Below are 14,502 nucleotides of genomic sequence, written 5' to 3'. Positions count from 1 at the left end.
AACAGCTGAAGTGGTCTAATGAAACATGGTAGCACTGGAATGGCCCTATCTACTCTTTCCATGTTCGAATCAGGATAGTGTTTGGAGCTCAGCACTAATATGGACATGGGGCTATGCTCAGTTACAATGTCCTACACTCAGTTACAACCACTGCATCTTACCTTGTTTATGTTATCTCCCTCCAGATACCCCTGTTAAGGTAATTTTAAGCAAATAATTAAAATCTCCACTTACTCTTTAACATTGGCTGAAGAGACAGGAATGGTCATGTCTATTTTTCACACCACTCTTGCCGTGATTTTTCTCTGGGTTTAAGTGTATCATGTCCTGTATTAGAATCAATTGTGAAAGAGAAACCCCAGTGGCAGATCAGATGCATAGTTTTTATTTCAATGACCAAATAGGAGCTGGGTGATTCATCAGTGTCACCACACAAGCAGTGAATGCTCACACAGGCAGAGAACATACAATGTCTTGGCCTCAGGGCCAATGAATGAAATAATATGGTGATGTAAATGGACAAAAGCCAATGGGGCAGCAGGAGTGTCAGGCCTTCATGTCATCTAGCCTCAGATTAGCGCTCATGGAGATAAAAAACCCACATCAGAAATTTCCACAAACTGTACAAATAGAAATCTTTGGGGTTTGTTCTCCCTACATCAGGTTGCTCCTAATGCTGAAGCTGGTGGTGACAAGTCTTATCCCACCATCTCAACAATGTGTGCATCATTGACATGAAATCTGGGGATATAAAGAATCACTGTTGTAGCATGTTCATAGGGGCTCTGAAACAAGGAGTGCTGTAAGGCACCCATCCAGCTGTCTACCTCCCAAAACTGCATCCTAGGATCAGGATCTCTTTCCTATTAATTTTAATACAGTTTCACTAACAGCACTCTTGATATTTTATCCTTGAAAGAGATTTGACTAGGTGATGAATTGAGAAGGTTTTCACGATTGTCAGTGTGCATTAGGAAAGAAAAGGAGCTATATCGATGGAAGCAAGTCTAAAATTAAGCAAAAGACAACTCTATTACAAAAAATTCCTCTAACAGTGAAATCTATTGACTTTATGCAGTTTCTTCAGTGGTATACAAAACACTCCACCACTTCAGTAATTTAAAAGTAGATTGGACTAAGCAGTGCAAAAATACATTGCAGGGAACACAGGTCTAACAGCACAGCAGTAAAATAGATAAGCTAATAACTCTCTTTTCTCCATTTTCAGGATCATGCATGACAAGATTTCAGTACTAGTCAAAATTTATTTACCTGCAACCAACACAATTTTCAGAGTTCAGATTTGGTGCAAATTAAAATCTCTCTGGGAGGAAAGGTGTGCACCATTTATCAAGTGAGAAGTATTACAGTTCTGAAGGGGGGGGGGGGGGGGCAGGGAGGGGCGAGGCTACTTAGTGCAAACAAGTTAGGCACAAAGACTTCCAGAATGATCAGAACAGAAACACTTTAGAAAATCTGCCCCCATATGACTGGAAGCTGAACCCTTTATAGAATATCCCACTCAATCGCAAGTGTTCATCTCTTGAGAAAAAAAAAAAAACACCAAAACCTGGCCACAGCTCTCTGCCTATTGTAACCAGTGTCAGGAACGCTTCCCCTGAAGACATAATCATTTTCATGACTTTTTCAGCTCATCAAATATCAGAGCTCACATGTGAGAGGATTTTCACATGAAAGCTCTGTTCCAGAAGGCTACTTAGTATAAGGCTACTAGTATACTACTTAGTATAATCAAACTAAAATGGGGAGGAGACCTTTAAACAGGCTAAGTTAAAACCACACTCTTATTCTACCTGATCAGAGACCGCAAAAAAAAAAAACCAAACACACTTTTAAGCAGAAGAATGTAAACCTCTTGGTGAAGTCCTCATTATTTGAGCAACATTCTTTTCAAATTAGAACAATCGTTGCATCACCAGCTGGACAAGTGGTACAATGCCTTCATGCTTAACACTAATTCAAAGCAAAGAGGATAGAGAGATCTCTGTTGTTTTATTTTGCCTCTGAAGAACACTGTTTCAGGTACCCAAACAAATAACCAAAAGAATAGTTAACGGAGCAACTAATCTTACATGACCACTTCAGAGCTCACAACTTGTAGGAACCACAAACTTGTCACTGAGAGTATGCCCCCACCCCCAAGCACTGGTTTTGTCAAGGAATCCAGATCTAATTCACAGAAATATCCTTCTGTAGAAACCATATAACTTCTTTCATAGCTATTTTGCTTTGTCTCTAGTTCCTTTAAAATGTAACAAGCTCTGACTCAGATATAATTAGAATAATCTGCATTCATTCTAGTAGTGAACAGATTTATGATACCTTGTATATTCACAGAAGAGTCACGTCTTCAAAAGGTTTCAAGGATGAATGGCTAAGCCTCAAGGGACTAAAAAGCCCTACAAGACTGGGGTCAAGCTAGGCATTTAGATTCATAAATAATAAATAAATCAATTTGGAGACAAAGGCCTATTGTACACCACTCTTCCAGGAAAACCCATGGGTGGCTGAGAATTCTTGGGAAATGTTTGTGTAAATTAATTCTGAATCATTCTCCGTTTTTTCTTCCACACTGAAAAGAGGGGTCTGTGGAGGGAGAAAAGCATTGGTGAGTTCACACAGGGTCAGGGAATATCTGGCTTTCCAAATGCAGAACTAGAAAATGTTCATGGTTCTTGTCACACTGAAAGAGAGAATCAGCACCTTCCTTGCCCATGGCTCATTGAGAACTTGGGGCATCATCAGCTCCAGCTACAAGGGGGTGGTGGTACATTTATAAAGTATGGTGGGGAGTACAAATTGCAGTAGTCAAAGCTTATGTGGTGTGATAGTTCAAAGGAACCACTTCCCACTCTATACTCAAAAGGAAGAAAACCCAAAGAAAACCCAAACCAAAAAATGAGTCCCACCGTTCCTCATCATACATCGCTTTCTCTGCTACCAGGCAGACACTGTCAAGCTGACATGTAGAGTTCATTAGAAAACAGAATTTTACTCAGGAATTTTGCAGTGTCCTTTAGAACTATATAGAAATTAATCACTAGACTACATAGTTCTTTGCATTAGTTCAGAAAAAAACAGAGAAATATCATGCTATATTACGGGCTTTTACAGTAACATTTACAGGAAAATACTATTTATTCTTTACACTGCAATCATATGTTAACAATTATCACCACAAAAGCTATTTCAGTTCTTCCAAGTTATACAACTAGACAGCTAGGACAGCTTTGAACCTTGGAACATCAGGTTCTTATTTACTATGTTATCCTATTTTTAGGTCAAAATTTTACACATCTGCTGAAAGCACTGTCTCTACATCAGGCAATTCTCCTGGTAAAACTGCTTCAGGTACCAAGCTGCTGAGGAAGAACAGTACAGTGATTTAGTGCTTAAGTAGAAAACAAGACCTCCTTACAGAGAGCTAGGAAGAGTCACGACTCGTATTAATTAACAGACACTGAGCATTATTTTGAAGTCAGTGTAGACCTGATATTAAATAGCTCTGTTGTTGTTCTGGAGCCTCTGAAACCAAGTGTTTATCCATTACCAGGCAGCTCAATCTTGAACATCACTTGCAACAGTCAGTACACGCAGGATGGCCACTGTTGTACACATTAACCCGAATTCTCAAGCTTAGTTCTGATTTAGTGCCACTTTCTGGGGAAGACCTTTGTATGTGTCTAAAAGACTGCATTCAAAAACCCAGGAAGTAGTCATCTTCTGCCAATTGCTTTGAAACTTACTTTTCTGAAAGTTCCCATACTGCATTTGAGATGAATACTGAAGAGAGTAACAGTGTGTAAAGTACATACCTTTGGCAGAGCTTGGAGAAAGAGAAGCCACAGCTCTACAGGTATGTTCTAGATTCTTCCTGGAAAAGAAAAAAAAGCAGTAAGTTATAGAATGCAATAATGTAATGCAGCTGTTAGAAAAATGAACTATAAAATGTTCTCTCTGTCTAAAATAAAAGAAACCACCATCCTGGGGTCTGCTAGAAAATCTGACGATTGTTTCTAGCCCATCTACTTCAACTAGCATTGTTATCTTTTAAAGCTAAGAGTCACCATTTGCCTATGAATCAGCTTTTATGAGACAAAAGCCTCCATGTCTATATGAAACCCAAGGCAACATCATCTACATTTATTACTCTGTAAAGAGAAATGGTGCCAAACTTCCTGCAACACCCGCTTTAGCTGCTGAAATCCAGAGAACTGAACGTGCTGCTGTTCGCATTTGGAGACAGGAATACATTTTGATCTAATACATCATGCACAGGCTCGCTTGGTGACAAGAAAGTAGTAGATTCTGTAACAGGTTAAAATAGAGCCAAATATGAAAACACTGTATGCAACTCATACAGAGTAACTTATACTCATCATCTTTGATATTTTTCAAGTGTGTTCTAACATTCTAAAAATACCGTGGAAGTCGGTAAACAGTTAAATTCTTCTAGCTTGTCACATAAATGACAGCCTGATTGATATATACAAACGTTCTAACACTACTCTTACTGCGTTGTGTTTAATACAAAGTTACGTGTGTGTCAGGACTAGGACAAAAGTTCTCATGTACAGTGAAGTCTGCTTTACAACTTAGGCCATCACTGTTTAGCCAGGTGTCTTCCTACTGGCCAAGGACACAGCCTGTGGATACCTATATGCAGGGATACAGCGGGTGTGCAACAGAGCCAGTTCCCTCCTGTGGACATTATGATGCTGCTGCTTCTCCATCTTGCAGTCTCTCAGGGAAGTCCCTCCTCCTGCCTAAAGAGGTTGGCCTTTGCCTGTCTCTTCCTGCAGGTTGCCCTAAGAATCAATTAAGAGCAGAGCTGCCCAGAAAGACAGATCTGCAAAAGCTATTTAGAATATTTCAATGAGATCTAAGCCCTGTACAAGATCTGGTTTCAGGATCTCTGCTCAAGGTTAAATCTAGGTTTTTCTCACCTCATGAAGGCCATATAGTGGGAACACATCTGCCTATCTCCCCACCTGCAACAGGCACTTTGTTACATGTTTTCACAAGCAGGCAGTAGCAGCTGGGAAATTCATCCTCTGCTGCTGCCACCAAGGACAAATGATTAGAAATACCAGCAAGTGGCAGAATTCAACTCGTACTCTCTGAGTCCAGTGTGAATGATACAAGCAGGGCCTATGCTCCAAGCTGTCTTTCACCCCATGCTACAAAGCCTCAGGACAGGTAGAGCTCACAGTTTTGCATCATCATTGTATTTGGATCCTGATAAGGGAACATTTACGCCTTCTGTATACTCTCAGTGAAATGCTGCCTATTCTCAAGCTTTTCAAAACTGAAAAGTTCCTCCCTGCTGCTTTGTTTGCTTCTCAAACGGTAGATCAGTAGGTACCTCTGCATGGGGAAAAGACACCAGCTTCTTCCCCAGTGGGAAGGGCACTATAGGATGAAAAGTATTCATTCAGCTGGATATATCATGTTCAAACTTCCCTTTCTCATCTTGGAAATTTTACCTGTGAGTCAGGACAGCTGTAGTCCTGAAGCAGGAGGGAAAAAAATCCGCATCTCTCCAACACACCTTCTGTCACCAGGAAGGTCTCCTGCTTACACTGGCAGGTAACCGCTCACATGAAGTATTAGTCCATTGTCCTGTGCAGTAGAAGCCCTTCTAGGGAGCTGCGCTACACTAGATAAACAGCACACCACCACTTTTCTATCCTACTGTTCCTTTCTTAGTCACAAGATTTATGCACATGTTGGTATGTTCTTGTGGGTACTCCAGTCAGTGAGGAATTTTTCTCTCCCTACAACGTTGCTCTGGGGAGTAAGTAAGATTCCCATCAAATTTCCTACCTCTTCCTCCCTCTCAGAAAGCAACCCGCCTCACCAGCTATTTGAGCCCAGAAGTAAGGACTAGAGCTCTAGGAACACCTCCATCCCTCTTTTCTCCATCTCCTCAGGTTCTGAGCCTCATTTTCCTCAACAGTCAATAGATCAAGCCACCACACTGGATAGTGCAACCCAAAACCATGCCATAACACTGTTGGGTATACCAACAGTTATCATGTGGTACCGTTGATACCCTAAAGCCCCTTCCACCAGCAGAGACATTTTGCCTGCATGCCTAGCCTGGTTTTCTGCCTTCCTGTATCATTCGGCTCTTAATTTCCAACTTTCTGTCTGTAAAGTGGGAAGAATAACACTATTCTACCCAATTTGGGCGCTATGATGTGCTGACATCCCTATAGAGGAACTCTAATAAAGAAAAAAAGAGGCATAGTAGCAGTAGCATGGCTGTATCTTCCCTTTCTATCCTATACTTACTCTGGATAAAAAACCCTGTCCAACACCTATCTTTTAGCCATGGGACCAATCAAGGCCGCTAAAGTCATAATCTGACTTTCTCATGCTCTAATGCTGGTGCTGTTATGGAAAACACAGAGGTTACTATATTTTTTTTCCCCTGTATTAATTTATGAGGGGCAAATGCTGACTACAGATTGCCTGTAATGTGTTAAACTTGAATTGTTTACCTGCACAAAAGCTTTTTGACTCAAATCATGCCCTACCCTCAGCCACATTTCACAAATAAATGCCTCTGAAAATAGAAAAAAAAAAAAGGTCAGACCTCTTATTAAAAAAAAAAAAAAAGTCCTGGATGTTTTTGGCTAGAATGTAGAGTAAAACGCTGAGAACACTGAGTGAGATACATATACCCTGATTCCAGCAACATTGCTCAAGGAAAATCATGGACTTCCCATACACCACAAGACAGCAAAATGCCTAAGTATACTGGAGCAACATTATTATGAATAGCAGTAACAGTAAGTGTTGCCATTAGATAAGTAACTCTGACATGAACCATTCTTACCTAATGTTAATTCAGAGCACCAAAGGACTGTTGTTTCTATTGGTTTGCAATGGAGGAGAAATTCTTCGAGAGTCCTATTAAGTTCAACCACTAACACATGCTTCCTATGGATATCCCTGATGATCAGACACACATTGCAACTACATTCCTAACAGCTAGAAAGGCAGTAACAGCAAAATTAAATTCTACTTTTAAACTGCTGATTTACAGCTTGAAGAAAGTATCCAGGATACCACCCGCTCCCTGCAAAATGGTCTGGTGAGGGCAAAATATGCACAGATTTCCTTTCTGGCAAGTGCAAGGGTCTAACTTTTGCTTAGGTGGCAGCCATGAAGCTTCCAAACAGCTTGAGCAAGATGAGAGTACAGTATCTGAATTATTAACTTTTAAATTAAGCAGTATGCAAAATATACAGAACCTATGTTCCGACTCAGGCACTATTTTATGGCTCAAGTAAATTTTCTAAATGACTTACAAGTGTGAAATGTTTGGATATCCAGGTAGGAACAGTAAAAGTGCATATCCTAGATATCATCAATAAAGATGCGATACTGGAAGCTGCTGGAGGTAGAAGAAGATATTCTGGGCAACTTTCCCTGCATCTCGTGCAGAAGTCTCATTCATAACCATTCCCTTTCTTTGCCTCCTCCCAATCACCCTTTGCAGTACTTCTTCATTACTGTTCATCATGAGCTTTTCTCTTTTCACTCACAATCTGTTCAACCTCCCAGCCAATACTTCTGCCACACCTGTTAAGCATTTAAGCAGAAAAAAGTTAGAAGACCTGGCAGAGAGAATGTATCCGACAAATCTGGACAGTCTCTTGTATGCAAAACCCAGGAGAAAGCTTAAACAGAGATGGTTTGTACCCTAATATGAGCTATTCTGTGACAGAAAGGGTAAGAACATTTCCCTGTTCTTCTTTGATTTTGATGTAGTGAATATTGTCCTGAATTTACCGCACTGAGTGTCAGCTGCTGAACGTCTGCCCCTCTCTAACCACACTGTATCTTCAGGTGGATGACATGGCTTCCTGCCCCTTGCCCTTTCCTTCCCCAGAGCACATGGCTCAGCGATACAGAGTCAGGACTTGAGCAGTGCCCACTCTCACAGGGCGCCAAAGGCAATACAGGGATCAGCCAGGCTAGTGGGATGCAGTGATTGGTGCCAGGCTGTTCAAAACTTCACCCTTCATCGTTGCTGCATGCCAGGCCTTTTGATCAAGAGGGATCATTCAACTGCAGCATTATTATTAAACAGCTCACTCCTGAATATCTCAGAGCAAAGTTTAAGACCCATGGGAACACAGGTTGTTCCAAATGAGCTCCTGCCTCGTGTAACAGGTCCAGTGGGCTCCACAGAACTTGGTACTGACCTGTGCTGTTTTGAGCACTGTGAAAGGCATTTCAAACTTAAGGTTTTACATAGATTCTGGAATGACTGCACTTTTTTAACCCTTCCAAGGAAAGGCTACAGTGAGATCCCTGGAATAAACACTAAAACTTTCTGGAGCTGAACTCTGTAGCTCACGCATGCTGACAAGTAGGATCCACATTTAAAAAAATAAAAATTTTAAAAAAATAAATATCAGTGCTCACACTATACAGAAGCACATCTTTATTAGAAAACAAAGAGCATTTATACCCATCCTTCTACCAGCAAGAGTCTAACTCAGTGTCAATTCTTGCTTGCAAGAATTAGTCTGGCACATCAAAGGATGGCTGCTGTGCCACTTGAAATAATGTGAAGGCTGTCATTTTCCACGCACCTCCTGTGAAGGAGAAACATGCCCAGTTCTGCAGTGTACGAGATGCATCACAGAGTCAGCATCCACTTCTGAAAAACCTGACTGCAGGGGAGAAGGGAGGAAGGGGAAGGAACAAGAACAGGGTGTCACTGCCTCTGCCATTTTTTAGCACTTGTCCCTTTTCATCACAAATGAAAGTAGTCCCTGTGCAAGGTATTGAAGGTTTTACTCACAGCATGCAATGAAATTAAATCATTTTCCCCAACTTAGTCACTGATTTTCCATGCCTTTTTAAACAAAAAGCCAGGAAGAGCATCAAGGAGCACAGCAGCAGCAGCACTGCTGTTGAAAGGTCTTAAAACAAACATGCTTTTCAAAAAAATGACTTCAGTAATGCAAAGAAGAAAAGATCGCAAAAGGAAGCTGATGATGAAGTGACACTTTTCCCCCCTGTAGTCTTATGAGGACTGTAATCCTAGCAACCAGAGTTGTTCAAAAGCATGTGTAGGAGGACAGGGGGAAGAAAGGGTAGCATTGTTTACAGTACATAGACATAGAGACTGCAGCAGGAGCCAAATAAGGAGAATAACTTCTGTGTATGAACGGAAGAGTGAAAGGAAATGGGTAGGTAAAGACAATTGTAGGATTTGTACAGTACAGAAGAGAGTCTCTTCCATGTAGGTTACAATTTCTTCCATGGAAAAGATGTTTCATCCGTGCAGCTGGATGACATAACTCCTCTGGAATAGGAACCTTTCAATGTTTGTTATCTGTGGTTCCGTTACTACACACGTTGCGGTTCTTATAATTAGCACTTTATCAGCTAAAAAGTCAAAACATTCCTTGCGTCAATCTATTTAGTCTTATGTCACCTTTATGAGATGGATATCAACCAAGACTGAAAGGAACGTCTGGTGTGAATCATAAATACTTTAAAGGGTTCTCGAAGTGTGAATACTCAACACTTTCTGAAAATACACTTCCTGGAAATAAGCTCCTGGGTCACTTCGTATCAGTAAGCCTTTCTGATATCCTGGCCGTTTCCCCTCTTTTATAGCTAACAAAATGGAGGTACACAGAGGCACCAGACAGTTTCTTTAAAGAAATCTTATTTATAAACCTAAAAGGCAGCAGTTGTTGTTTCACCAGTTGTCAAGCACTTCAGATCTCACTAGGAAAATTACATCCCACCTGCAGAATGCTATAGAACAGTTTGAAAACCTATTAAAAGGCATCTAATAAATCCCACAGAATTTCAAACAAATGCCTACAAAAACCCCACTGCATTCAACTAGAGCCCACACATGCTTCTCTATGGACACATTAAGGAAAGTGGTCTGCTTGTTGACCTGCTTAAGTATGACATTAATTACTCAGTCCACAAGTGTGAAAATACTTTCCTAACTGAACTGCGTTAGGACCAGAAATACTTGCAAAGCCCATATTTTTTGGCTAATGGCATTATTTTACCACAACTACTTCTATGTGGACAACTGCTCTATGGTACTAGGTGAGTCAAACCAGGCTGCCACTTACTCATGGTCTCCTGTGGACTGCTTCAAGGATGCTCATAAAGAAAAGCAAGTCTGCTTTCAACATGCTTAAGTCAGGTAGGCAGGCATCTGGGGCTAACAAAAAGTCCTAAAGGGTCCACACACAGAGAAGTGTTGAAAAAAAATTATTTACACTGACAGTATATTAATTATTGCCCTGACAGTAATTCCATTAAGCCTCTTTAGACAATCTAAGTATTCACACCATTATTTGGTGCTATCAGAACAACATCTAAATCATCCAGAAATGCAGGTTGCAGCATGGCAAAAATACACCAAAATAAAGTGAAAAAGGATCCCCAGGATTTGATGGGAGCTGTGACAAGCAACCAAAAGAAATACATTTCGCCACTAAACTTTTTCATGTTATTTCCAACCAATTTTTGACATTGGAACTGGCTTTTAATAGATGCAAAGGAGATAAATGTCTCATTACCAAAAATAAATCCTTCTGTTAGGGATGACAGAGAGAGGCAGAAGCACTGCACTGCCTATTATGGTATTGAGCAACAGATTTCACTCCCTCTGCTATATGCCCATTAATTCAAAATCTGACAAGCTCTTCCAAAGAATTTCTGAGCTTCTTTGGTCCTCTCTTTAATTCTTCCATAATTCTTTGTATATATAAACATGTCAGGCCTGGAAAGAAGTGGGGCATGCACGTAATTCAGCACAGAGCTCTTTCTCTATACAAATACAAATACTGGTAAGGAAAGAATAACAGAAAAAAGGGGAATAACGCAAGAAATTAATGCAATGAAACAAATGTGCGTGCAATTCCCAGTCCAGTCACCAGATGAAGCTGCTTAAAACACCAGCACCAATGTGTTTGTCTGCCTTTTTGACCAGAGATCTCATCTGTCTGTGTCAAAACTAGATGCATCAGCTCCCAGTAAGCTAAATCACTGCATTACAGCCTCTGTTTCATGAACACGCAAGACACTACTCTAATAGGAAATGGTAGCTTGCTTTAGCGTTAACAGCGTGTCACAGCCATAACGCAGTGAGGCCTTTGTTCTCTTTGCAATGTGTTGCCGTGGTAAAATTCCCTCCCTACGGCCAGGCAGAGTAGCCATTTTATTCTCACAATTGGTACAACAAGGACAAACCTCTCACGCTGTCAAACACACACACACACACACTTGTGCTCTCATAGACAGTTGTACTCACAGATTTTTTCCTTTTCTTCTTGTTCTTCTTTGATGAGATAAAAATCACTCCACAAAGCAAAACTGCACATCTGTGCAATCAGAACAGTTTCTGTTCAGACCGTTGTTACACTTTAGACCAAACAGCCTGGAAAAAATATCTCTGGGATATTGCTGCTCATGAGGTTCAAAGCTAGGCGTACATGTAAAAAATGAAGCATAGAAGGACTTCCACCATATCATACAGAAAATGTGATCCTGTGTTTCACTCAGCTGTTCATCTGTCCTCTAAAGCAAATCCAGTTGAAGCAATTCTTCGCTGGCATGCAGGAGAGCTAGATAGCCTAATAGGTCTCTTCCACCTCTAAGCAATTCATGCCTTGCATGGCTTGTTTTTATTGACTTATCTTACTGGCTGTTTGTGGGCAGAAGCACGTGCCTCATGCAAATGCCAAGACCTCTCCTGCTTTGGGATGCTATTGCGCAAATGCAAGTAATCGGAATTAAAACAAAAAACATCATTTTATTTCTGAAGGATTAATTCCATATCATTATGCATAGTTTTTACATATACATAGTGAAGCTTCAACAATACCACCCCACAAACATCGTATTAACCAATGTAGCCCTTCCAGTTCAGTGTCATAGGCTTTACTGTTCTTGCTTCACCACAGTTGATATCTGAGCTGCTCTGCAAGGATTAGAGCTTTAACACCTTGAGCAGGGATTCCCAGTGCACTGAGGCAGAAGTCTCGACACCTGAGACAACCAGCAAGATAGAATAAATACGTGTTCTGAATACATCAAACTGTTAGGAATGAAAGACTCCATCAAAACCATTTCCTTTATGTACCTTTTTATCTCAGCAGAGACTGGTGGTGACATTTCAAGGCAGCAGAAGAAAATGACGCATTCACAGCCTTAGCTAATTAGGTCCTCAGCTAATATAAATGGGAGCAGCTATGGGTCTTCATAACCCAAGAGGAACTGCAATTCTGAGTATGCCTTAAGGAGTTGCTGTAGCATCAATATCAAATCACATTTATAAACATCACCTTTCTGACTAAAAGAGCAAGCAATGAAGCCTCCACTTCCACGCCAAAGTACAGAGGGAAGGGGAAAAAAAAAATAACCTCTTACCTTGAAAAAACTTATTATACATTCCAGCACTAATTCACCACATGAGATTCTTCCCCTAACTCTATCAGCTGGTAAGGAGAAGGAGCCTGGGTGAGAGCACTTAAGAAACAGAAGACTCCCAATTTCTAACTATTAAACATGTTAAAATGATCAAGCAAGCTGTAGTTTTAAAAGTTAAGCAGCAAAACTTAACTACAGGAAAGAAAAGTCTGCTTTCACTGCTTGGAAATGTTCCTGATTTTTTCAGTGGGAACATTCAGTAGTACATGTTAATATTTAACTCTGTGTTTTTCCAGTATTACACCAGTCTTCCTCCAGGGATGCAGAGGAAGGCAGTGGCATAGCTGAACTGTTACTCCCCTTTAAAAGCAAGAGAAGTGATCACCACAGAAAAGAGAAAACAGCAACAGAAAACAGAAGAAAAAGGAGAAAAGTTTCTGAAAAGAAACTTTCTGTATCACATCACAAGAACATCTTAATGAATCAGCAATTCACATAGACAATAAGTGATTAAAAAGACATTAATAAAAATCATCAACTGTCCTCCTTACAGATGTTTGAAGAGCAACAGTAGTACTTTACTTGGTCAATGTTTCTAAAAGTGCAACAGGTCAATCTCAAGAAAACCTTCAAACGTTGGCCAGTGAACACCTGCTCCTACCTATAGCATTGCTGCTCCAGGTGCCAGGCAAACATAACAAGCTCAGTCAGGGATGTCCCGGCCACCCCACTGCAAGGCGTTCTTATTGTCTAGTTTTCTCTAATCTTGTTATAAGACACACCTTCCTTCTGCCTGCCCATTTTTTGCTGCTTTCTTCCAGAATGTTTTCCAAGTCCATTTCCTTTTTTGAGTTGGCTAGGAGCAAGACTTTCAAACTAAATGGTGAAAGGAATCTGCCCACACTCGCAGTGAGACACAGGAAGGAAACGACTGGATGTTCAGAGATGGTAGCACCTGTTGTCCTGTGGTGAACACATGCCCCACATCCTCCCTTGTGCCAGAGCACAGGGGCATAGGATACTCCATCAAAACCACTTCCTTTATGTACCTTTTTATCTCAGCAGAGACTGGTGGTGACATTTCAAGGCAGCAGAAGAAAATGACGCATTCACAGCCTTAGCTAATTAGGTCCTCAGCTAATATAAATGGGAGCAGCTATGGGTCTTCATAACCCAAGAGGAACTGCAATTCTGAGTATGCCTTAAGGAGTTACTGTAGCATCAATATCAAATCACATTCTGTGACTTGCGGCCCCATTCTTCAAACACACTGGGCAAGAGGCCACAGTCCTGACATTTCTAATGGAAATCAGTGGTACCTAGGAGTGACCATCACCTTTGAAAGGGCAGACACGCTGTTTTGGTGCTTTGAAGACCATGGACGGAAAAAGCCTTTAATGTTAGTAAACACAATGAGCAAATAAATGTTGGCATGTGTTTCCAGATGCCAGCCTCATTGTAATGAGATGCAGAAGGAAAGTCAATACTCCCGCAGACAGAAAACACCTCATCATATGAGTGCCTTCTTCTGTTCCCCATCATTCCATTCAGCATCTTTAAGTGGGAGGTATTCTGCAGCCTTTCACACTTGACCTCTTAATTAAAGCATGGTAAAATTAACATCTCAGACACGATAGATCCTTTACCCACCTACATCAGTAATTAAATTAATTCTCAAGGGAGCAAGAGCATTTGTTATGTGTAATGTAACTTTAGCTGGGGTATTCCAAAGAAGGAAAAAGAGCTGATGCAATAAATGCAGTCATTTATATTTTAAGGGAGCTATTGTAAATGAAAGAACACCTGTGACAGCTTGAGGCAGCCCCAGCCAAATGAAATCTTTTGTGTCACCCGAAGACAGCGCATTGCATATGGCCTCCCCATCTCCAGCTGCAATATTGAATAACTAAGTGGCGAAGCAGACACAGTTTATGCCTTCTCTGACTCTCAGATGCTAGCACTATAATCTGCTTTCAAAATTGATGGAACTGTACCTTATAATAATTTCATATTAGTTCTACACGTAAAGCAGGATAGCTCAAAGTAGGT

General features: G+C 40.8%; 1 protein-coding gene across 2 annotated transcripts in view; it reads right to left on the bottom strand.

The window, feature by feature from the left end:
* SORBS1 (sorbin and SH3 domain containing 1) overlaps positions 1-14,502 on the bottom strand; it is a 177,577-nt gene that overhangs the window by 129,055 nt on the left and 34,020 nt on the right. For both annotated transcript variants that reach the window (XM_068397508.1, XM_068397510.1), the window contains exon 2: positions 3,837-3,895. The gene's annotated coding sequence lies outside the window, so the exon portion shown is untranslated. The remainder of the gene's footprint in view (positions 1-3,836; positions 3,896-14,502) is intronic.

The sequence above is a fragment of the Nyctibius grandis genome, chromosome 4, assembly GCF_013368605.1.
Source record: "Nyctibius grandis isolate bNycGra1 chromosome 4, bNycGra1.pri, whole genome shotgun sequence".
NCBI classification, from domain to species: Eukaryota; Metazoa; Chordata; class Aves; order Nyctibiiformes; family Nyctibiidae; genus Nyctibius; species Nyctibius grandis.
Note: the sequence above shows the minus strand (reverse complement) of the source record. Positions and strands in the feature narration are given on the sequence as shown.